The 25,840-nt window shown below is 37.1% G+C and overlaps 1 pseudogene; it reads left to right on the top strand.

The window, feature by feature from the left end:
- The window catches only part of LOC106510108, a 198,604-nt pseudogene continuing 172,973 nt past the window's right edge, over positions 210 to 25,840 (top strand).

The raw sequence follows: 25,840 nt of genomic DNA, 5'->3' as shown, positions 1-25,840 counted from the left end.
ATTTATTTATTTATATTTTGTTTTATTGCCATATTGATTGCAGGGAAGAAGATTTTTAAAAAGGGTGTGGGGATTAAATTGCTCTAAAGTAATCAATGTTTCAGGGAGATATTAGACATTAGGTTGGGCCTGAAGAATGAGAAAATATTTAAAAGCTCTGAGTAAGCAAGGCTGCCATGCTCAGTGCACAGCAAGTGTTCTCAGGGTGGATGTGGGGGCGAGAGATGCTGCCTAGCAATGCTTATGGGGTTGGAGGAGAGATTGATAGATTTAGGGAAAATGAGGGGAGCTTTCCCAGTAAGGTGCTAAGGTGTGCTGACTCACCCCACCTGGAAACAAAGGAACCTCTTGGAAGGAGGAGGAAGAGAGAAACTGGAGGAAGATTGTGTTTCTGGAGCCTAGGCAGGCAGCAGCATAGCACTTGGAGATTGACTGAGTCTAATGTATTACTGGCAGGATGCTGGTGCACGTAGAAACATGATTTCATTCAGTCCTTTACATCACGATCAAACGAGTATCATAAACGCCTTTTGCAGGTAGTAAACATTCTCAGGGCATTAAATAGCCCACCAAAGTCACATTATTAGGCTGCAGCAGAGCCAGAATTCAAAACTAGTTCTGTTGGATCACTAAGTCCATGTCAATTGTATATTAACAGAGCTACCATTTTCTATTAATTTTCATCACAGTTCATTAGTTTAATAAATAATGTGGCAGAGGTATCATGCCTGGATTCACAAAATTGGGGGAATTATAAAAAAGTGTTGTGATCAGATTTGGGAGACTATGTCCGTGTATGTGGTGGGGGTGGGGCAGCAACTAGAAGGATATATTTAGTTAAAGAAGGCGTTTGTCTTTAAAATGAAAGACAAAAAGAGCACACTTGTGTTCCAGTGGGAATAACCAGAAGACAGTAAATGAGTCGTAATAGCGGGCAGTTCGAAAACTGAGATGAGTTCTGACAAAGGTCAAAGGAATGGACCCAGAGCACAATGGAGGGAAGGGGAGACATTTCTTCCAGAACAGAGGACAGAATAAGCCCACCATAGGGAGATGCAGGCACTTCATTGTGGCAATTTTATTGCCTGCCTTTAGCAAGGTTTGTTGTCTTTTTGTCTGTTTGCCATCACTTACGCTTTTTGTTTGCTTGTTTTTCCAGATTTATCGAGATATACTGAACATATAATCAGTTGTACATATTTGAAGTGTATAACTTGATAAATTTTGACTTTTACATACATCTCTGAAGCCATCGCCACAACATGACAATGAACACAACTATCAACCACCTGAGTTGTTTTGTGTCTCACTGTAGTTTCTCCTCTAGCCCCTCCCTGCACACCACCCTACACAGGCAAACACTGGTCTGCTTTCTATCACTATAAATTAGTTTGCATTTTCTAGTTTTCTATGTAAATACAATCATACTGCATGTCCTGTTTTTTGTCTGGTTTCTTTCACCTAGCATAATTATTTTGTGGTTTATCCATTGCATCAATGGTTCATCCTTTTTTTGCTGAATAGTATTCCATTTTGTGTATTACCAAAATGCATTTATCTATTCACTTGCTGTAAGACATTGGGTTATTTCCTGTTTGAGGCTATTACAAATAAAGCTATTCTAGACATGTAAAATATTCTTGCAGATATATGTTTTAACATCACTAGGATGAGTACCTGAGAGTGAAATAACTAGGACAGATGGTAGATATATGTCTAACTTTTTAAGAAACAGCCATTTTTTTTTCCCCCAAAGTACTTGTATCATTTTATACTTCCACTAGGCATGTTCCTATTCTTCCACTCCTATAGACACATGATATGGACCATTTTTAAAAATTGTAATCATTCTAATAGATGTGTACTGGGAGCTCACTGTGGTTTTAATTTGTAATTCCTAAGTGATTAATGACATTGAATATCTTTTATGTGCTTATTTGCCATCTGCGTGTCTTTTGTGGTGAAATTGTGTACAAGTCTTTTTTTTTTTTTTTTTTTTTTTTTTTTTTCCTGTTTTTCTACAGTTGCGCTCGTAGAAACTGCGTGGAAGTTCTTGGGCCAGGGGTCTAATTGGAGCTGCAACTGTGGCCTACCCCAGCCACAGCAACACTGGATCTAAGCTGCATCTGTGACTCTGCCACAGTTTACAGCAACACCAGATCCTTAACCCACTGAACCAGGCCAGCGATTGAACTTGCACCCTCACAGAGACAACTTTGGGTCCTTAATCCACCTAACCACAATGAGAACTCCTTTCCCATGCTTTTCAATTTCCCTATTATTGGGTTTTGAGATTTCTTTTTATATTCTGAATGTAAGATCATTAATCAGATATTTTATTTTTGCTCATATGGTGGCTTGTCTTTTTGTTCTTATAATAGTGTCTTTCACAGAGTAAAAGGTTTTCATTTTTATAAAGCCCAAATTATCAATTATTTTCTTTTATTAATTGTGCTTTTGGTGTCATATCTAAAAAAATCCTTGCCTAGATCAAGTTCATAAATGTTTTTCTCTTGTTTTCTTATAGAAGATTTATAGGTTTCTTTTTGTTTGTTTGTTTGTTTGTTTGTCTTTTTGCCATTTCTTGGGCTGCTCATATGGAGGTTCCCAGGCTAGGGGTTGAATTGGAGCTACAGCTGCCAGCCTACACCAGAGCCACAGCAATGTGGGATCTGAGCCACGTCTGTGACCTACAGAACAGCTCACGGCAGCACCAGATCCTTAACCCACTGAGCAAAGCCAGGGATCGAACCTGCAACCTCATGGTTCCTAGTCAGATTCGTTAACCACTGCACCACGACAGGAACTCCTATTGGTTTCTTTTCATATTTATTTCTGTAATCCACTTTGAGTTAATTTTTGTATATGCAATGAGATGTGGATCTACTTTTTTTTTTTTTTTTAATTTGGATAACCAATTTTTCCAGCACTATTTGTAGAAAAGTCTATCCTTTTCTGATTGAATTACTTTTGTAATTTTGTCAAAAAATCAATTGATCATATACATGTGGGTTTATTTCTGGACTCTGTTTTATTGATCTGTTTATCTTTTCATCAATACTACTTTGTCTTGATCATAGCAGCTTTATAATAAGTCTTAAAATCAGGTAGTGAAAGTCATCTAATTTTATCCATATTTTCCAAAGTTGTGTTGGTTAGTCTAGGTCCTTTGAAGTTTCATATACATTTCATAATCAGTTTGACACTTTCTGTAAAAATGCCTCTGGGATTAACGGGATCCTATGGCATCTACACAGCAAATTGAGGAGATACGGCATTTTTCTCAAATTTTATTTTGAAATAATTACAGATTCATAGGAAGTTACAAAGACAGTACAGATAAGTCTTAAGTGCCCATCAACCTGTTTATCCTAATGCTTATATAATTGTAATGTAGTATCCAAACCAAGACTATGGTATCGATAAGAGGTGTGTGTGTATGTGTGTGGTTCTGATTTTTTATCATAAATGCAGGTTTGTGTATCCACCACCACAACCCAAATACAAAACTATTGCATCACCACAAAGATTTCCCTTATGTTACTATTTCTAAGAGCCTCTGATAATCACTTGTCTATTTTCCATCTTTAAAAATATTTTGTTTTGAAAATATTACATAAATGGGCTAACAATATGTAACTTTTTATTTATTTATTTATTTATTTATTTATTCTCTTTTCTAGGGCCGCATCCGTGGCATACGGAGGTTCCCAGGGTAGGGTTCTAATCAAAGCTGTAGCCACCGGCCTACACCAGAGCCACAGCAATTCAGGATCCTAGCCGCATTCTGCAACCTACACCACAGCTCACAGCAATGTCAGAGCCTTAACCCACTGAGTGAGGCCAAGGATCGAACCCTCAACCTCATGGTTCCTAGTCAGATTCGTTAACCACTGAGCCACAACGGGAACTCCTGTAACTTTTACAAGGCTTTTTTTTTTCAAACAGTTTTAGATTTATCCCACATACTCCCTACCCCCCCACATGCATAGCCTATCCCATTATCAATGTCACACACCAGAACTGTACGTTATTGATGAAGGCTGAATCTACGTTGACACATCAAAATCATCCAAAGTTCATAGTTTACCTTAGAGTTCACTCATGCTGTTGTACATTGTTTGGGTTTGAGCAAAGGTATAATGACATATATCCATTATTATAATAATATACAGAGTATTTTCACTGCCCTAAAAATTCTCCATGTTATCCCTAATTATCTCTTTATCCCACATCCTCCACTTCTGGAAATCACTGATGTTTTTTATTATCTCCATATTTATGCCTTTCCCAGAATGTCATATAAGTCAGAATATATATTATGCAGCCATTTCAGGTTGGCTTTCCTTTCTTTTCCTTTTTTTTTTTTTTTTTTTTTTTTCGCACTCGCAGCATGTGGAGGTTCCCAGGCTGGGGGTCAAATTGGAGCTACAGCTGCCGGCCTACTCCAGAGCCACAGCAATGCGGGATCCTAGCTGTGTCTGTGAACTACACCACAGCTCACGGCAATACCAGATCCTTAACCCACTGAGGGAGGCCAGGGATCGAACCTGCAACCTCATGGTACCTAGTAGGATTTGTTTCTGCTGTGCCACGACGGGAACTCCTGGCTTCTTTCTTGAGCAATATGCATTCAAGGTCTCTCAGTGTCTTTTCATGGCTTAATAATTAACTTATTTTTAGCAATAAGTAATATCCCATTGTTTGGTTGTGCCACAGTTTATCCATTCACCTACTGAAGGGACATCTTTTTTGCTTCCAAGATTTGACAAATATGAATGAAGCTACAATTAATATTCATGTGCAAGTTTTCTTGTAGGCCAAAGTTTTCAACTCATTTAAGTAAATACTCATTTAAGTGGCATGATTGCTAGACTATATGTATGTTTAGTTTTGTAAAAAACTGCAAACTTCTTCCAAAATATCTGTACCATGTTGCATTCTCACCAGCAATGAATGAGAGTTCATGCTGCTCTGCATCCTTGTCAGCATTTGGTATTGTCAGTGTTCTGGATTTTAGCCATCCTAATAGGTGTATGGTGGTATCTCACTGTTGCTATAATATGAATTCCCTGATAATATATGATGTGTAGCATCTTTTCATATGCTTATTTGCCATCTGTGTTATTTTCCTTGGTAAGGTTTCTGTTCATCTTTGGCCCATTTTATAATTAAGTCATTAATTTCCTTACTGTTGAATTTTAAGGGTTCCTTGAATATTTTGGATAACAGTCTTTCATCAGCTGTGCCTTTTAAAATATTTTCTCTCAGCCTGTCGTTTGTCTTCTAATTCTCTTGATATGTCTTTCACAGACCAGATTTTAATCTTAATGAAGTCTAACATATCATTTTTTTCAAGATTATGTTTTACATGTTGTATACAAAAGGTATCATCCTTACTCAAGGATTTCTAGGTTTTCTACTTCATTGTCTTCTAGGAATTTTATAAGTTTGAATTTTATGCTTAAGTCTATGATCCATTTTGAGTTAATTTTTGTGAAGAGTGTAGGATCGTGTGTGTGTGCATGTGAATGTCCGGCTGTTCTAGCACCATTTGTTGAAGAGACTATCTTTGCTCCCTAGTATAGCTTTTGCTCTTTTGTTAAAAAAAATTGTTTAAAAAAAAGATTTGTTAAAAAAATAGATTTTCTAAAAATTTATTTCTGAACTCTTGCTGTTGTATTCCACTGATCTATTTAACACCACATGGTCTTCATCACTGTAGTTTTATAATAAGTCCTGAAATGGGAAAGTATCTGTCCTCCAACCTTTTTGTTCAATATTGTGTTTGTTATTCTGGGTCTTTTTCTTCTTCATATAAATTTGAGAATAAGTTTGTTGATACCTACAAGGTAACTTGCTGAGAATTTGGTATTTTCATTTAATCTATAAATCCAATTGGGAAGAACCAACATCTTGATTGAGTCTTCTTATGCATGAACATGGAATATCTATTTATTAATCTCCTTTGATTTAATTCATCAGAATTTCGTTTTTCTCATATAGATCTTACAATATTTTGTTAGATTTATACCTAAGTATTTCATTTTATGGGGTTATGATATAAATAGTATTGTGTTTTTAATTTCAGGTTTCACTCATTCATTGCTGGTGCATAGAGTGCTTGACTTTTGTATATTAACCTCAAATCCATCAACCTTGCTGTAATCACTTATTTGTTCCATAAGGTTTTTTTGGTCAGTTTTTTTAGATTATCTACCCAGAGGATTATATTATCTGCAAGTAAATATGCTTTCCTTCCAAATCTGTCTACTTTTATTTTAGTTTTATTTCCTTATGGCATAGACTTCCATTACTATGTTGAAAAGGAATGGTAAGAGGGACTTACCTAGCCTGGTACTTGATTTTAGTGGGAAAGCATCAAGTTTGTCACCATTAATCATGATATTTATCTGTAGGATTTTTGTAGATGGTCTGATCAAGTTGAGAAATTTCTCTATCTTCCTAGCTCACTGAGAGTTTTATTCATGATTAGGTATTGAATTTAATCAAGTGCTTGCTCAGCATCTGCTAATATGATCCTGTGATTTCCTCTTTTAGTCTGCCAATGTGATAGGCTAAATTAATTGATTTTTGAATATTGAACCAACCTTGCATATCTGGGATAAATCATGTCTGGTTGTATTATAAAATTATTTTTATGTTTATTTTGATTCAGGATTTTTTTTTCTTCATCTTCGTTGATATACCTTACTGTCGTATTGGCATTTATCCTCCTTGTAGTACTCTGAGTTTCCTGGATCTGAGGTTTGGTGTCAAGCATTAATTTGGGGAAAATTATTAGTTTTTACTATAATGTAGTCAGAGGACATACTTTGTATAAATTCAATCCTTGCAAATTTGATTTATTTTATGGTACAGATTACTTTGTACCGTGGTAAACATTCCACGTGCAGCTGAGAAAAATGTGTGGTCCTCTATTGCCGGGTGGAATGTTCTATAAATGTCAATCAAATTAGGTATCTTGATAGTGCTGTTCAAGACTTCCATATACTTACTGATTTTTAACCTAATTGTTCTACCAATTGCAGTCACATTTTTCTTGTCCTTTTTCTTTATTGTGCTTTTCAGATTTTTTTTTTTAAGTTGTAGATTGTGGCAATCCTGTACAGGGAAAATCTAACAACAGCATTTTTCTATGCTTTGCACACTTTATGCATTACATTTTGGCAATCCTCACAAAATTTCTAAATTTTTCATTATTTTATTTGTCATGGTGATCTGTAATAAGTGATATTCAACATTACCATTATAACTGTTTGGAGGCATCATGAACTGTGCCCATATTAAGACCATGAACTTCATTGAAAACGTTGTGTGTGTCCTGAATACTCCACTCATTGGCCATTCCCTTCTCTCTATCCCTCTCCTTGGGCCTCTTTATTTCCTGAGACACAATAACATTGAAATTAAGCCAACTAATAATCCTATAGTAGCTTCTAAGTGATCAATGAAAGAAAGAGTAGCACATCTGTCACTTTAAATCAAAAGCTAGAAATAATTAAGCCTAGTGAGGAAGGCATGTTGAAAGCTGAGATAGAACAAAAGCCAAGCACCTTGTACTAAATAGTAAGCCAAGTTATGAATGTAAAGGATAAGTTCTTGAAAGAAATTAAAAGTGCTATTCCGGTGAACACACAAATCATAAGAAAACAAAACAGTTTTTGCTGATGAAAGTTTTATTGGTCTAACAGAAGATCAAACCTTCCATAGCATCCACTTAAATCAAAGCCCAATCCAGAGCAAGACCTTAACCCTCTTCAATTCTAAGAAGGCTAAGATCAATGAGGAAGCTGCAGAAAAAAAAAGTTGGAAGCTTGCAGGGGTTGGCTTATGAGGTTTAAGTACAGAAGCCATATTTATGACATAAAAGTGCAAGGTGAAGCGTCAATTACTTAGGTAGAAGTTGCAACAGGTTATCCAAAAGATCTAGCTAAAATAACTACTGGAGGTGGCTACACTAAACAACATATTTTTAATGTAGATGAAACGGACCTCTATTGGAAGAAGATGACATCTAGGACTTTCATAGCTAGAGAGAAGTCAATGCTCGCATTCAGATCTTCAAAGAACAGGCTGATTCTTATGCTAGGAGCTATTGCAGTTGGTGACTTTAAGTTGAAGCCAGTGTTCATTTACCATCCTGAAAAATCCCAGGGCCCTTAAGATTTATGCTGAATCTATTCTGCCTGTGCTTTATGATTGGAAACACAAACCCTGGAGTTCCCATTGTGGCACAGTGGAAACAAATCCTACTAGGAAACTTGCGGTTGAGGGTTCAATCCCTGGCCTCGCTCAGTGGGTTAAGGATCCAGCCTTGCTGTGAGCTGTGGTGTAGGTTGCAGATGCGGCTCAGATCTGGCATTGCTGTGGCTCTGGCATAGGATGGCAGCTATAGCTCTGATTAGAACCCTAGCCTGGGAACCTTCATATGCCATGGGTGCAGCCCTAAAAAGACAAAAGACAAAAACAAAAAAGAAAAGAAACACAAACCCTGAATGACAGCACATTTGTTTACAACATGGTTTACTGAATATTTTAAGCCCACTGTTGAGGCCAATTGCTTAGGAAAAAAATAAAAAGCATTTTTTTCAAAATATTATTGTTTGCTGAAAATGCACCTGGTCATTCAAGAGCTCTGATGCAGATGTACAATGAGATTAATGTTGTTTTCATTCCTGTTAACACAACGTCCATACCTCAGAACATAGATCAAGGAGTAGCTTGATGTTCAAGTCTTAGTATTTAAAATACATGTTGTAAGGGTATAGCTGCTATAGATAGGGAGTCCTTTGGTAGATCTGAGTATAGTAAATTAAAAATTCTTGGAAAGGACTTACCATTCTAGATGCCATTAAAAACATTCATGATTTGTATGAAGATGCCAATACATTAACAAGAACAAGAGTTTCAAACCAGTTGGTTTCAGTCCTTGTGGATGACTTTGAGGGGTTTAAGACTGCAGTGGTGGAGTTCCCTGGTGGTGCAGTGGGGGTTAAAGATCCAGCTTTATCACTTCAGTGGCTTGGGTCATTGCTATGTCATGGATTTGATCCCTGGTCCAAGAACTTCCACATGCTGTGGGCATGGCCAAAATGAAAAAAAAAAAAAAAGACTTCATTGGAGAAAGTAAATTTGCAAATATTTACTTCCCAAGAAGTTGTGGATTATGGCAAACTATCCCTCAGAGACTATCTGAGACTCCATCAATTTATGAAGACAAATACATATGAAAAATATTACTTGGAGTGACTTAAGAGATCTCAAAAATTAATATAGACTAATACTGAAAATGAATTTCAAGAGATTAAGATCACAGGTATCTTATTCCAAAGATAGGAGTTTCATTTTAGCCCTGACAACATTCTATTTGTGTGACCTTGGGCAAGTTGCTCAACTATTGAAGACTTAATTTCTTTAACTAAAAAAAATGAATGTAATAAAATTACTATTCTTTATTCACCTTATTAGAGTATTATAGGACACAGATAGCCCAATGCTTATGAAAATATTCTGTCACTATAAAAGACTATACTAATTAATTCAAATTTTTCATAAATAAACTAATGTAATGTAGCTTAAGGTGAAGTAAATGTTCCTGAATACATTGACTTTATAGCACGCAGATTATAACAAAAAATAAAATCTAAGAAAATTAAATCAGAACAAGAAAGGATTGCATCCACCTGCTTTCAGATAGCAATCTATGGAAACCATTCCACAAATGGATATAGTGCTGAATTGCCAACATTACAGTAACCCATTTCTGGTAAAAGTGGAAGAAGAACACAGGACAGAAAAAAACATTCTTTTAAAAAATATGATTTATTCCTAGTATCCACATTATGATAGGAGGTTGATTGACTATGAAACCCACACACAGAAAAGAGTAATGTTCACTCAAGCCAAGAAGGAAATGAAGTTTTTTCTCTATCCCAGCAATACTGTTATAATGAGACACACTGTATATAATAGTTTGACACCTAGTGGATATATTAGGCATAAAATCTGAAGTCATAAACCAAAGGAAGACTTTATGAATCCCAAGGACTGAAGAAGAAGATCCACCATGAAAAAATATCAGTATATCATTTTCTTTGTACGCTGAAATAGTCCTCATGAAACTGTTTGGTGAGACTGACTGACTTTTCTGCACTACACTCTCTGTAAGGTCAAAAAAAATTTTTTTTTAATTAAAAAACCCCATCCCATTCTTGGAGATTCATTGTAAGAGTTGCCCAAATCAGAAGTTTCCCCAATTCCTCTGGCAAATTCCAGTGATCATCCAACTACCAACTGATTCCTATTGAAGAATGTTGTTCTAGTCAGAAGAACATAGGACTGGGGGCAGATCTTAAAAGTTTAGCCATCATTCATTTCTTGGCATTCTTCATGTTCTGTATGCTAAACACTGTCCTGTGCACTTTACGCATATGAACACATTTAGTGATTAATTATTTGATCATCCCAGTAACATTTGTTGAGCTTATTTGGAGCTCCTATTATATACCAGATTCTATGCTCATTGTACAGTAGTCCTTCCTTCAAAGAAATCATAGCAAACTAGGTGAAGTAGAATACAACACAGTGTGTTCTAATCTGTCAAAGAGCAGTGATTAAATGTGCAGGGAGTACAGAATTGTGAAAGAATGACACTTAATCTAGGAGATGGCAGTGGGGGAGGTGTCAAAAAGAGCCTGCTAAGGAAGGTGTCACCTGAGTGCTGAGACTCATGTGTGAACCAGTTGGTGGAGTAGGGCTGAGGGTGATGAGAATGAGCCAGTTGAGTGGAGAGGGGCTTAGCTGGTGGGAAGGAGGATGTTTTGGGCAGGGGGGAGAGCAAGAACAAAGACAGAGAAGCAATAAGCAATATGAGATGTGTGGAAGCCACAACCAGCTCAGTGTTGCTGGAAGATAAAACTAAGACAGACAATGAAAGAGGTGAGGCTGAAGGTATGGACAGGGCTAGGTGAAGGAGCTTAGTCCTTGACCTGTATAGAAAATGGAAGTCCAAGGAAGAATTTTAATTAGGGGAATAAAGAGTTCAGATTTTATTTTACACAGTTCACAAAATTTTATATAGTCTGGTTGATCAAGGGTGCATTGTTGGAAAGGCACAGTTAGGACACCTGTACTCTTAGAATAAATATAAGCCCAATAAGTGAGGGTATTATTACAATAATAAACTACTGTGTAGCTTTCCTAGTGCATTTGGATGTACTTTAACAGTGAGTGAATCGACTGTACTGAAGAAAGCTTAACTTTTTTTTAACCATCATTAAACTTTGAAATTTCCTCCTTTGTTATTTACTTGAAGGGAACTGTGGTTAGTCTGGAGACTGAAGAAAATTGGAAAGAGTCAGACCTTCTCTCTCCTATTCCTGTCTTGGCCCTTGGCTAGCTGTGAGCCATTGAAACAGGACCCAAATTCCTCAACTACAAAATAAATGGATTGGTGCTAAAGTTCTGTTTAAACTCAAAAGTTCCATGAAACAATTTTTATTCTTTTTAGCATTTACTTCGTCTTCAAAAGAAATTGGAGACAGAAACATAAATACTTTATATGGCTTATATTTTAGTGTTTGTAAGACAAATAGTGTGAATATGTATGATAATTAAACCTCACAGATCTGCAATATGAATATTGTAGATTTAAACACACATACGGTACTCATATTAAATAGTACATAATGCATTTCTGTATATGCCAGGATGCTAAACTATCTAGAATACTTTTATGTGCTAACATAACAAATCAAGCCTAATTTTTTTTTTTTTTTTTTTGTCTTTTTTCCATTTCTTGGGCCGATCCCGAGGCATATGAAAATTCCCAGGCTAGCGGTCGAATCGGAGCTGTAGCCGCTGGCCTACACCAGAGCCACAGCAACGCGGGAATCCGAGCCGTGTCTGCGACCTACACCACAGCTCATGGCAACGCTGGATCCTTAACCCACTGAGCAAGGGCAGGGACCGAACCCGCAACATCATGGTTCCTAGTCGGATTCGTTAACCACTGAGCCACAAGGGGAACTCTAAAGTCTAATTTTTTTTAACTTAAAGTTTTTTTGAATTCCTTCTTTACTTATCCTTGAAAGATATTCTGATTGAACCTATACTTTTGGGAAAATGTGAAAACTGGCTGAAGACTTTAATAAAGAAAAAAATTCAAGTCTGTTTAACTAAAATTATATCAACATTTAAATTGTTAAAAATAATACCTTCTTGAAATATTTCATTGGGATAGAAAATATGTGGTCATTGCTATAAAATGACAGTGTGTTTCAGGAGCATATCTACTTTTTACCACTACAACTTCATCGCAGGTAGTAAGGGTTAGGATGTACTTTGCTGAAAACCGTTGTCAGTGTGGGGACTTGCTTAAGCCAACAAATGGCTGTCCTGCATATTCAAACGTAAACAAGACCCTACCTTATGATCTGGATTGTTCTGTAAGGGTATTCTTGGAGCTCTACTTACTTTATCTGGGAACCAAGTCACTACCGAGGTTCACTTTCATAATCTTTGATTTATTTTAGCTCAGCTGATCAGATCTATTACTTACCACCCAAATCGTTAAAATAGACAAGATAAGTGACTAACCTTGACACTGTCCTATGGACAAGGACATGATATCTTGTCAATAACTTGGTGTATATGTTTGCCTTAAAAAGGGGAGTTCGATAGTTTCATCACCTATTATCTATGCTATCCATATGTTTAAAATAAGACGTAATTATTTATTTCCTTCTCTGGGTCTCAGCAGTTTTCCTTGAACAGCGTGATTGTCTGTGGATGCATATGGACTGAAACACACAAACATTCAATGAGAAAAGACAGCGATTTTATGTGAGAAACCCGCAGTGGGAAACAGCCTAGTACATGGACCTGGATATATGTATAGGCAGTCATGAGATTGCCAGTAGCTGGCAGAAAGTTAAGGGAAAATGCCTGCCTGGCAAAGAGAATGCCTTGTGCAAACATCAAAGTGCTGCTTCTGAGGGGTCAATTTTTATATTGCTGTTGGCAGGAATGAACGCTCATTTGAATCATTCAAAGGCCCTACAAAAGGCTTGGTGTATTCTGTTCTTGGCGTGGGTTGATTGGGACTGTGGCATTTATCTCCTTCCAATCCTTTAAACTGACATGACGCCTCCGTGTCTCCAGTCTCAGACTGACGGCTTGGGGTGGCCACTTTCAGGCCACAGTGGCAGGAGCAGTCAACAATAGTTTTGTATTTGGTGCAGCAAGGCAGCAATCTGCATCTGAAACATAATGGAGACTGAGACAGAGAGGTTGCTTTTAGCTGAAAAGTTCCTAGAGCACTGGATTGCTATGTTCAGTGGTCTCTCAAGCAGGGTTCCAGCACCCTGAGGGTAAAGGTGATCCATTAGGACGCAAAATGGAATTATTAGAATGCTATTTACATTAATTTACGTTTCATCTATGTTTTGTGTATATTTTATGGTACATAGTATATTAGTACAAGTGTATATGTATTATAAAGTAATACTTACATTTAATTGTTATTAATGTTAGTCAAATAAATTTGCAGATCACTGAGGTTGTTTCTCTGGTTAATGCATGTATTTCTTGAGAGTCTTTCTTTGCCTCGAAAGATTGCTGTAGATTCCAGAGCCCTGTTTTGTGTCCACTCTTTCTCACTGTTATTGTCTCTTTGCAAAAAAATATTACCTATATCTATAGGTATTCTATAATCTGTTGCTGTTTTTCTAGGAGCTAACTCTTTAAGTATTTAATTTTTAAAAATGTAGAAGTTACAACTTATCTGAAGCTCTTAACCAATTGCAGTGATTTTAGGAATTTGTATGGGAAGTGATCAATGAATAGGTACTTCAAGATGCAGAATGGTACTGGGCTGTTATAAGGGTTTTATCTATATGCGCTGCAAATATAAAACTGCGAATAAGTGAGAATGTGAATGTATAAAATGTTTGGGTTAATAGATGCAACCTATTGCCTTTGGAATGGATTAGCAATGAGATCCTGCTGTGTAGCAATGAGAACTATGTCTAGTCACTTATGATGGAGCATAATAATATGAGAAAAAAGAATGTATACATGTACATGTAACTGGGTCACCATGCTGTACAGTAGAAAAAAAAATTGTATTGGGGAAATAACAATTTAAAAAATGAAAAAAAAGTAAACAGAGTAAAAAGTGAAGAATAAAATAAATACCCAACGTACCTAAATATAAAACCCTTATTAACAAGTGCTATTATTGGCAGAAGTAATACTTAAGACAATGTCTGCCATTTATTTTTAAAAACTATTAAAACAGAATAATGTTTCACTGGAATTCAGTTCTATTAGCTCCAAATACCTCTATCACTGTGTGCAGGATTCTGTTACGCTTTCCCCCAAATGCCTGTCTGAGTTGCCAGCACAGTGAGAAGAGTCCTATGATTGAAAAATATCCTAATTGATGCCTTTATATAAAATTGGAAAGGTATTTGTCTTTCTCTTTCTGACTTACTCCACTCAGTATGATAGTCTTTTAGTATGTGTAACTGTACAGTGGAAAAAAAAATTGGAAAGGAATGGAAAATAATGCAAAAAAATAAATAAATGTTATTGTAATAAAATGAAAAGATTACACATTATTTTCCCCTTAATCTTTTTTGGATGTACTGTCAAAATAGTCTAGCCAAATATAAGAAGCAAGTGAAATTGAGATGTTTAATCTAACATCACTAGTTGTGGTGTTCTGATGGTCAGTAAATATCTACCTACATGTGAATTTAACTCCAGTCATGGGAAGGCATTCTTTACAGTAACTAGGTAATTACAATATTCTATGTAAATCTACATCTAAAGTTATTGTAAGTGATGCTTATGGTGTGTGGAGAATATACAAGTCTCTTGTTCTATTTATTGAGATTTCTTCTGGGAATGAAACCAGAAACTAGATAGTTTTAGAAGTGGGGAAGCTTTTTTGAAGCTTTCATATGGAGTAACTATGCTGAGCACCAGCCTATTGGCAGAGCTGATCCATCATATGTGAAACACAGGAATATGCCCAAGGAGGCTCTGAAAGCTCCCTTGGGGTTACTGACTCACAGCTTGTATGTCAGTAGGTATCCCCAACTCCACATGTCCAAAGAGAAACCTCCAGTCTTCCCTGATTCTTTTTTTTTTTTTCTCTCTCTCTCTTTTTTTTTTTTTTCTTTTTAGGGCCACACCCGCAGCATATGGAGGTTCCCAGAGGAGGGGTTGAATCAGAGCACTGGCCTACACCACAGCAACTAGGGATCTGAGCTGCTTCTGAGACCTACACCCAGCTCATGGCAATGCCAGATCCTTAACCCACTGAGCAAGGCCAGGGATCAAACCTATATCCTCATGGATACTGGTCAGATTCACTTCTGCTGAGCCACAATGGGAACTCCTTCCCTGAATATTAATCTTGAACCTGCTGTACAACTGTCCTCATTTCAGTTTTGACAGCTCTTCTTCTGCTTAGATGGACCAAAACCTTGCAGTCATTCTTGATTCCTCTTTGTCTTTCACACTTAAATCATGTACCAGGTAGCCCTGTAGACTCACCTGACCCACCACCAACAATTGCCAGGAATACTGTAACTGCCTCCTAACAGTTCTGTTTCTACCTTCGCCTCTACATAATCTCAACAGGGCAGTAGCCGCAGTACTTTAAATGTAAATCAGATCATGTCAGTCCCCTGCTCAAAATCTGCATTGTCTCTCCTTTTCACTCAGAAGGAGAGTACAAGTCCTTACTAAGGCCCACAGGCCTTATATGATCTGCTGAACTGTCACCTCACTGAGTTTTCTCCTGTTTTTCTCCACTTTCTGCCCCTGTCCCAACAACCCTTACCTCCTTGATTTCCTCAGAAATGCAGGCACACTTGCTCTCTCCTTAGGAATTTGTTCTAGTTCTTCTATATGCTGGAACCATCTTTCCTAAGATATCTACTTGGTTCCCTCCTTTATCTCGCCTGTTCAATAAACCCTGATTTAGCTACCTTATTAATACTACAACATACCACCCAAAACTGCTACCAGCTCTCTGTATATCTAAGCTTTCTCACCCCGTTCTATTATTTTTTCTTCCCATGTATATAGAAATACACACATTTATTTGTTTACTCATTTAGCTTATTGCATGTTGTCTAGCTCCCCTATTTAGCATGTAAACTCCATGAGGGCAGAGTTCATTGTCTGTGTTCTCTAGTGTAAGCTAAGAGCCTAGAGCGGTGCCTGTCATATAGCAGGTTTATCATATTGGCTGAATAAATGAATAATAAAACCCTATTTACATCCACAGATTCTATAAAAGTGGGAGTTGAAACAGTAAACATTCAATAAGTTGATTAGTCCATACTGATCTTTATGATTTTAATTATTAGGAATGTCTTCCAAATTTCAATGTTCTAAAAAGAGCTACCCCAGTGCATTCACTAAACAATCCTTTCCCTCAGACGATTTATTTGAGGGATTCCTAAATGATTCCTCTTCAGTCAGTGGAAGTCTGAATTACAGTTTGGCATCTCTGGGAGCCCCTTGTTAAAGTGATTTAGCACTGGAGAGGTGACACGCCAAGGCACAATTGTTCCTTATGTTGCTTTCCACTGCCAAGGAACTGCAAGTTCCTGTGCAAATGAGATAGAGAGAGACAAAGGATAGTATACGCCATTGTTTTTAATGCTATTGTAAATGGAATTGTTTTCTTTTTTTTTTTTTTTTTTTGTCTTTCTGTATTTTCTAGGGCCGCACCACAGCATGTGGAGGTTCCCAGGCTAGGGGTCTAATTGGAGCTACGGCTGCTGGCCTACACCAGAGCCACAGCAACTCGGGATCTGAGCCATGTCTGCGACCTACACCACAGCTCACGGCAATGCCCAATCATTAACCCACTGAGCGAGGCCAGGGATCAAACCAGCAACCTCATGGTTCCTAGAGGGATTCGTTAACAACTGAGCCATGACGGGAACTTGTGGAATTGTTTTCTTAATGTCTCTTTCAGATAGTTCTTTGTTAGTGTATAGAAGCACAGATGATTTTTTTTTTTTTTTGTATGTTGATTTGGCATCCTGTAATTTACTGAGTTTATTACTTTTAATAGTTTTTTAGGTAACATTTAGGATTTTTCTATACATAATATCACTTCATCTGTAAATTTTACTTCCTTTTCAATTTGGACAGGTTTTTTTGTTTGTTTGTTCTTACCTAATTGGTGTGGCTAGGACTTCCACTGTTATATTGAATAGAAATGGCAAGAGTGGATCCTCATCTTAAAGGAAGAGTTTTTAGCTTTTCAACATTGAGTATGTTGTTGGCTGGATGCTTGTTATACATGGCCTTTAGGATGTTGGGTACATTCCTTGTATACCTAACTTGACAGTTTTTATCATGAAAGGAAGTTAGATTTTTCTGTGTCTACTGAGATGATCATGTGACTTTTATCTGTCATTCTGTTAATTAATGTATCACATTTATTGATTTGCATATGCTTATTTCCCTATGTATATAGGAAGTACCCTGCTTTAAAAATACATATTATATCAAAAACCCTTATTTGCCAAAAAATTCAGCTGAGAGGATATTTTTTATATGTAGCTCTCCTAAAGCTCTTCTTTTAAATGCAAAGTGCTTCCTTCATGTCATTGATTCACTTTACACACTAGTTTTTTCAGGAACATAGTGACTGAATAAAAGACAGAATCAAGATCTTCTCACTGATTTCCCCCTTTGGCTCTGCTGTTTTATCATTTTCTACCTAGAAATCACCTTTCTAGGTCTGCATCATATAGTCATATCCTTTTTCCTTCCTAATAATATCCACATGGCAACTGAAAGCTTATTTTATTATTTATTTAACTTGAGACATAGGCATGATTTTCTTCTTTGTGATGTTCTGCATATTTGTTTACACACATAAAACTCACTTTTCATACTGATTCATTTTCTTTTTCCAGATGATCAATGGACATGAGAGAATTTTTGAGCCCAGTTCTCAAAACTGGCTGTGATAAATTGAGAGCTGTCATTCCTGTGAGGTGTATGAGGAGGATAAATGTTTGCCCAGGTTCATAAGCAATACCATTACCATGTGCCTTCACAGCTTTGAAATGTAATGCAATTGAAAATACGAGATCGAGAGAAGATGAATGTATATTTTTCAGCTAACATAGCACTGGTTCCAATGTTAGGTATTTTCACATTTTCACCAGAGTTTAATCCTCACAAAAGTTCTAAGAGGTGGTGTTAATCCCCATGAAGACATAGACGCCCACCTGACCATATGTGGCAGTAATAGGACTCAAACCCAGCAAACTGACTCGAAGTCTAAAGTTCCAGGATATCCTACGACAATCTCATTTGTAAACCACCAAACCTAGATGGGCTTTGATGATTAAAACCCCTTTAGGTTGCCTGGATCATACAGGTAATTTCTTGTCATAAACCTTAATAATAAATTGCATACTATTTCTCCCTCCTTACTGCTCCTATATCAGATAGAATGTGGAACCCATGCGCTTTTACTTATAAATTGACATTCATTCACTTCAACTGCTCAGAAAATATCTGCCTACCTTAGGGCTTAAAGTTTCCCAAAACTGACTCAGGGTCAATAACAATAGTTATTAAAAGTAGATATGTGTCAGTACAAGAAGTTCAATAATACCAATGAACACAGTACAGCAAACATATACAAATAGGGAAGTAAATGAATAAGATAATTTAATTATGTTATTTATGCAATTGCTACTTTATTATACTACTACTACACAAGTTATATGAATAATACCTTAATTAAATAAATAAGCCCACTATCTAGCAAGATTCAAAAGTAATGCCATATAAGGTATGTGGACCATGGCATACATTTTTTTTATGTTATTTGTTTTATTTTTTGTTTGTTTTTTTTTTCAGAGAGAAGAACATAGAGAATTACCAAAAAGGAGAAAATATGGGCCTACTTGAAGCATTTAGAAGCAGGTGATAAGTTCTGAGAATCTTAGGCCTTATACAGGAGAGTCCAGAAAAAAAGATTCCTCTAATAAAACACAGTAAAAATTTAAAATATGTCCTCAGGGAGATTTAATCTAGTTGAGCTGAAGACATGATATGCTTTATTTATTATTACATTATTATTATTTATATTATGTTATTATTTTAATATTATTTCATTATTACATAATAACATTTAAGTGTTATATATAGTGTATTAGAAAGTAAGAAGTTCTAAGGAGGAAGGCAATGTGTGAAAAGAGAATAGCATCTACGTTAGCCTGAGAAAATTTATAAAACTCCTAAATTATCTTCTGAAGAAAAATTTGGTAATTTTTGTTTTTATATATAATTATCCATTTCGTTTGGATGTTTAGATTTATCATCATGTCACTGTGCTCAGAAAGGAGAAAAGACTTGGGAACAGAAGAGGAATGGGGGCTCATTTTTTATAGCTTATCAATCTATAGTATAGACTTCATTTGATTCCTTCCCCAAAATATTGGTGAAATTTACCTGATTTCACAGAATCTAATAAAGTGGCAGAGCCAAGAGTCACACTCCAACCTTATACCAATTTTTAATTTTGTCCACACTATGCTGACTTCTTGAGGGTGTTCCTCCTTCTAACAATAACAGAATAGAAAGAAGAGTTGAAAAAAAAATTCTTGGAGTTCCCATAGTGGCTCAGAGGTTAACGAATCTGACTAGCATCCATGAGGACGCAGGTTCGATCCCTGGCCTTGCTCAGTGGGTTAAAGATCTGGCGTTGCCATGAGCTGTCGTGTAGGTCGCAGAAGCGGCTTGGATCCTGTGTTGCTGTGGCTGTGGGCGCAGGCCGACAGCTACAGTTCCGATTTGACTCCTAGCCTGGGAACCTTCTTATACTGTGTGTGTGGACCTAAAAAGAAAGGGAAAAAGAAAAAAGAAAAAAATTTCTCTCTTTCATGTAGCATAAATGTTAAAGTACCGTGATACAGATAATTCTGTCAGAATTCATGATGACAGGATAGAAGCGGAAAGTAAGTCATCACCATCTTCAATGTCCTGGCTACTGTGGTGACACTAGAATGCCACCTGCTCATGTCCCTCTCCCTGTTGTTTTTTTTCAATCAACAAAGATTTTAAATGCAATCTTCTTCAAGAACTTAATAAACATGACCTGTGTTAGGAGGCACTGTGTATGTGAATCTCAAAACATCGTAAATATTACTTCATCCCCTTGAAGCTAGGCACTTGCTGCTAAGGGCCCCCTGGAAAGCCTCGAGGACCCCCATGAAGTCCTACGCCAGTGCTTGTTTCTGTGCTTTATGGACACAAGGACAAAGAATACATATTGTCTATTCCCTTTGTTTAGGCCGCTAGACATGAATAAGTGATAATGATAAAATAAGCAGTCTGAATTCTGACACCTGAACTCCCGTAGGAATACCTGTGTTGGTGTGGCAGGTGATGGGGGTGGGTAGAATGGGCAGGAGAGGATCAAAGAGATGATGTCAGGTAATGAAAGAAGTGCATTTACTGGCTCAGCGCCTAAGGGAGTATCACCTTTCTGTGCATAACAAAGAACCGAAACACTTTAGTTGGTGAACTTGCCCTAATATTTTGTGGTGAATTTTTCAAGATACGCAGAGGTGTTCCTGCTAATAGACATAGACTATAACCTTGAAATCAGAGAAAAGGATAAAATTACGGCTTATCCATATTAGAATGGAAATTCTATGAAGGCAAACCCAGTTTTAAAAGGTGGTGAATAAAGGGCCTAAGTGGCAACATTCTGGCAGAAGAGAGAAAGCACCTTAATTTTTTGACCTCCATGGTTGGCATGGCAACAGAGAGACTAAGTCTCCTCAGGCTGGGTGCAGTGCCAGATGCTGGCAGCTCAGGCAAGATGCCTTTCCCTTTAGTGATCCATAGGGAGCGTTCCACAGCACACTGTGCTCTGCAGGGGGCTCCCTGAAGACTCTCAAATCCTATCTTTATTTTTCCTGAGCAGAACACATCAGCTCCATCTAGCTGCTCTCCTGGAACCTAATTCTCTTGCACTCACCTGCTGTATTAGTTTCCTAGGGCTGCTGTAACAAAGGTCTACAACCAGGTAACTTAAAGAACAGAAATGGAAAGCCTTAAGCTTCTGGAGGCTAGAAGTCTGATACCAAGATATTGGCAAGGTTCCTTCCTCAGAGGGCCATGGGACAAGGATCTATTCCAGGTTCTTCTCTTTGATTTGTAGATAGTCACCTTCCCTCTGTTTCCTCACATTGTCTTCTAACTCTTCATGCCTGGCTCTGTATCCAAATTTCCTTTTTTATGAGGCACCAATGATGACTCATTTTCACTTGACTATCTCTGTAAAAACCTGTCTCCAAATAAGGTCACCTTCAGAGGTACTAGGGGTTAGGACTCCAACATGTCTTTTTTGGGGAGGAAGAACAATTCGATCCATAACACTCGCTGAGCAATATTTGGGGATGTTTTCTTAATATTTCCCTCTAATATTTTTACCCAGTAATGTGCTACCATCCTTCCTATTCTCATCCAAAATACAAGAATGCAGGGCTTCAGGAAGCCAAAGGAAAGTCTGATGGATTGATTTTTATTAAATGAGTTAGTGACAGATGGAGCACAGGATGAGGTAAGGTTGGGATCAAGGAAACTGCCACAAAGAAGGTTACGGGAAGGATGTTAATTACCAAAATAATAATAACAATAACAAAGCGTTATTTTTGTATTGTGGAGTCACCTTCTCTCATAGCCTTTAAAATTTTAGTGTGTCACCTAGTGGGGTTTGCAGAAGATAAGACATCATGGTTTGACAAGCTAGTAAGAGCATTGGCCAGGGAATCATGGCCTCGTTTCAATTAAGCTGTCTACACCACCCAAACTCCAAGCTCTACCACTTGCTAGTCATGTAATCTTGGGCAAGTTACTTAACTTTTCAGAGCCTTGTTTCCTCTCTCTGTTAAATGGACATGAAAATACCTGCTTTTTATATTTGAATTTTGTAATTTAAATAGTAATGGTATCACAAGTTTATGTGTAATACATACAGTCATTCAGAGATATTATTGATATATAATCACTGATAGTGTTATTATGGATGTAAAAGGATGGTCTCGGCCAGTAGTTTTCAACTTTGGTTGTACACGAGAATCACTGGGAAATTTTTAAAAATTCAAATGCTTAAGCTGCACCCCATGTCTATTAAATAAGAATATCCTGAAGATTCCAATGTGCAATGAAAGAGAATAACTCTTCTAGATAATTCATAACAATTTAGCTATCATGTGGGCCAAGAAAATATCTACTAAAACCATTAAAAATTCAATAGTTGTATTTATATACATGCATATATATATTAATGTGTCTATGTAAATTTAATGATTTGACTATATATGCTTAGCATATATATATTTAGAGAGACAGAATGCATCAATATAAATTTAAATTATTTAAATCTATTTTTAATTACTTTTATAACTGAAGTGAATTAAAATCACATTCATCGACTGAGTTAGGATATATTCACTTTGGTTGCCAAGCAATTTTTAAATTTTAGGAATTAAGAAGCTTCAGGAATTCTCCTGTGGTTTAGCAGATTAAGAATCTGGCATTGTCACTGCAGGAAATTCTACGTGCCACAGGTGTGGCTAATAAATAAGTTAATAAAACTGGAAACACTTTTTTAAAAAAAGAAACTTCAGATGGAAATGTTTAGCAGATGGATGAAGATTATTCTGTAAGGTGGTGTCACTGCATGGACCTTTAAGCTAGAAGATACTGGTACTTTCCAAAGTCCTCTCTCTAATCGTAACAGGCCTGAATACCTTTCACTTCATCGCCTCTTTAGGTTTGCTTTCCACATTACTTTGATCTATCCCCTGCCTAATTCATGTGTTAAAATCCTAAACCATTCGGTGATGTTAATAGGAGGCAGGATCTTCTGGGGGGAGGGTTAGGTCACAAGGGAGGAACCCTCATGAATGGGATTAGTGTTCTGATAAAGGAGGCTCCAGAGAGCTCTTTTGCTCCTTCCACCAAGTGAGGATACAAGAAGAAATATGCAACCCATAAGAGGGCCCCTTACCCAACCATGGTCTCTGTGGGAAACAAAGTTCTGTTGTTCAAAACTACCCAGTCTGTAGTATTTGGGTATAGCAACAGAATGCACCAAGACATACACCATCCTCCTCCCTGAACTTCTGGTCCACTTCCAGCAATGGAGAACAAACCTCTTCTGAAGTCATTTCATTGTCACTTTGAGTAACGAAGTTTCATATCAGCAGATCAGAGTATGAACCTAGAAATAAATACCGTCTTTTATCTTGAGTATCCCAGTAGCAGATATGCTTGCAATGAAACACTTGGTTGTGAAAATTCTTCTGCAGATATAGTCAATTTAATGGAGACAAGATTTGGATTGAATTCAGTCCCCTTCAGAGGGCCGGTATCTTTGCCATGATAGATTGTTGCTTCCCCTAGACATCCTGACAGAGAAAACTCAGCCTCTCTCGCTCTGATAATAAACAGAGTATAGAACTCTCTACATGGTAAGATTTGAGAAAAATGTGAGGTTAAGCACAGCAACAGACAACTTATCCACTGTTCTACCAGGTGGCTGATATTCCCACTTTAAGAATTGCTTTGAGTTGAGAATTAAAGACCCCAGCAAATATGCAAACATGTTATTTGGGAGCAGTTAAATTTTTTTTTTTTTGGTCTTTTTAGGGCCACACCTGTGGCATGTGGAGGTTCCCAAGCTGGGAGTCGAATCAGAGCTGCAGCTGCCAGCCTACACCACAGCTCACAGCAATGCCGGATCCTTAACCCACTGAGCGGGGCCAGGGATCAAACCCATGTCCTCATGGATACTAGTCCGGTTCGTTAACCACTGAGCCATGACAAGAACTCTGGGAGGAGTTAATGTTGAAAACCATTATGGATCATCAATTACTTAGGACAAATTAGTTTATTATGCTTGTTAATCAGTCAATTTATAAAGATTAAAAGAATAAGTTGAAAACCATGAGCGTTAGTGGAGGAAACATAAGATGTGATATATTGTTATGCTATTTGTGTAAGTAAAAAGGAACAATGACATTCATGTATTATTGCAATGAGCTTGGGAAGTAAGCTTTGTTGCCCATTGGTGTATTGGGCTTAACTAGGAAGCTCCTTGAAGCAGCATTAAAAGAGGAAAATTTAAGATGTAAATTTCTGGTGTCATTTTAGTCAGGCTGAAGGTGGGTGAATAAGCTCTTTGAACAGAAATACCATAACAAAAGGGTATCCAGTTCCTGGCTACTGGAGGGATGGTTCTTTGTATCACAAGCATGAGTTGTCAGATGCTGCAGCTAACAGTAGAGAGTTTCAGAATGAGGGTTTTAGACTGAACTTCTCTGCTGGAAAGCCTTCAGTGGCTTTCCTCTTCCACCTGGATGACATCTAAGATCTTCTGCCTTGCATAAATGGCCTTGCAGATGGGTGTCTGCTGACTTCTCTGGCCTCATTCCTTAGGGCATATACTCAGGACTTCAGCAACACTAATCTGTAATCCTTTGCCACACTGTGCTCTTTCCCTTTCTTCTGCTTGTCTAACTTCAGTTCATCCTTTGAGATCTACTTTGAACATCACTTCTTTCAGTGAAGCTCTTCCTAACTCTCCTGGGTCCCAAGAGCACCTTCTTCCTCCTCCTGTAAATATCCATGTCTATCCCTTATTATAACACTGATGGCATAGATTAAGTGTCTTTCATTATTCTGTCAAGGCTTTATGTAGAAGGACTATGCTTTATTCATCTTTGTGTTCTAACCTAGGATAATAAATAAACGATGGGATGGATAAAAAGGTTTACCTGGCTGAATTCTAAACCTTTTTGTTAATACTTTCAGTATCATCTTTGGCATGGATGGTCTAATATGTGGAAACCGGGTGCAGAACCAATTGTGTAGAACGTTTATCAATATTTTTATTGTCCTTAATTACTACAGTTGAATCTTAGTTTGAGTTTCTTAAACCATTTTTGGCTTAAAAATTTACTGGTCCCCAAAAACCTTTTTGGATTAGCCATGCCTTTCCATTTCCTCAATTTTTTTTTTTTTTTTTTTTTTTTTTTTTTTGTCTTTTTACGGTTGCACTCACAGCATATGGAGGTTCTCAGGCTAGGGGTCAAATTGGAGCTGTTGCTGTTGGCCTAATCTACAGCCACAGCAACACCAGATCTGAACCATGTCTGTGACCTACCCCACAGCTCATGGCAACACCGGATCCTTAAACCATTGAGCAAGGCTAGGGATCGAACCCTCAACCTCATGGTTCCCAGTTGGATTTGTTTCCGATGCGCCAAGATGGGAACTCCTCAATTTTTTTTTCCCCCAACTATTATTTAAATAAATGATACTTTGCATTTTTAATATACTTCTCGTTGATTATCTTTCAGTTATATTTTTGTTTTTCCTAACCATAAAAAATGACTGTAATTTTTCTTATAATTAATATTTTGGTCTTTTGTCGTGGACACTGCAGTGTAACGACTAAAATCCTAAAATACTTCATAGACTAGTTCTGCAATTTGCTCATTGCATTAACTTTGCAAGTTACCTAAGCATTAGTGCTTCATTTTTTTTTCATATATAAACAGAGAATAATACTAGATTGTCCTTGAAGAAGAAACTGTCCTATCCCCATTGTATATTCTTGGCTTCTCTGTTGTAAATTTGTTAAGTGTCCATTGATGGATGAATGGAAAAGGAAAATGGATATATATATATATACACACATATATATACACACACACACACATATATATATATACACATATATATA

This window comes from Sus scrofa, chromosome 4 (assembly GCF_000003025.6).
Source record: "Sus scrofa isolate TJ Tabasco breed Duroc chromosome 4, Sscrofa11.1, whole genome shotgun sequence".
Classification (NCBI taxonomy): Eukaryota; Metazoa; Chordata; class Mammalia; order Artiodactyla; family Suidae; genus Sus; species Sus scrofa.
The sequence above is the reverse complement of the archived record's forward strand: the minus strand, read 5'-3'. Positions and strand labels throughout refer to the sequence as shown.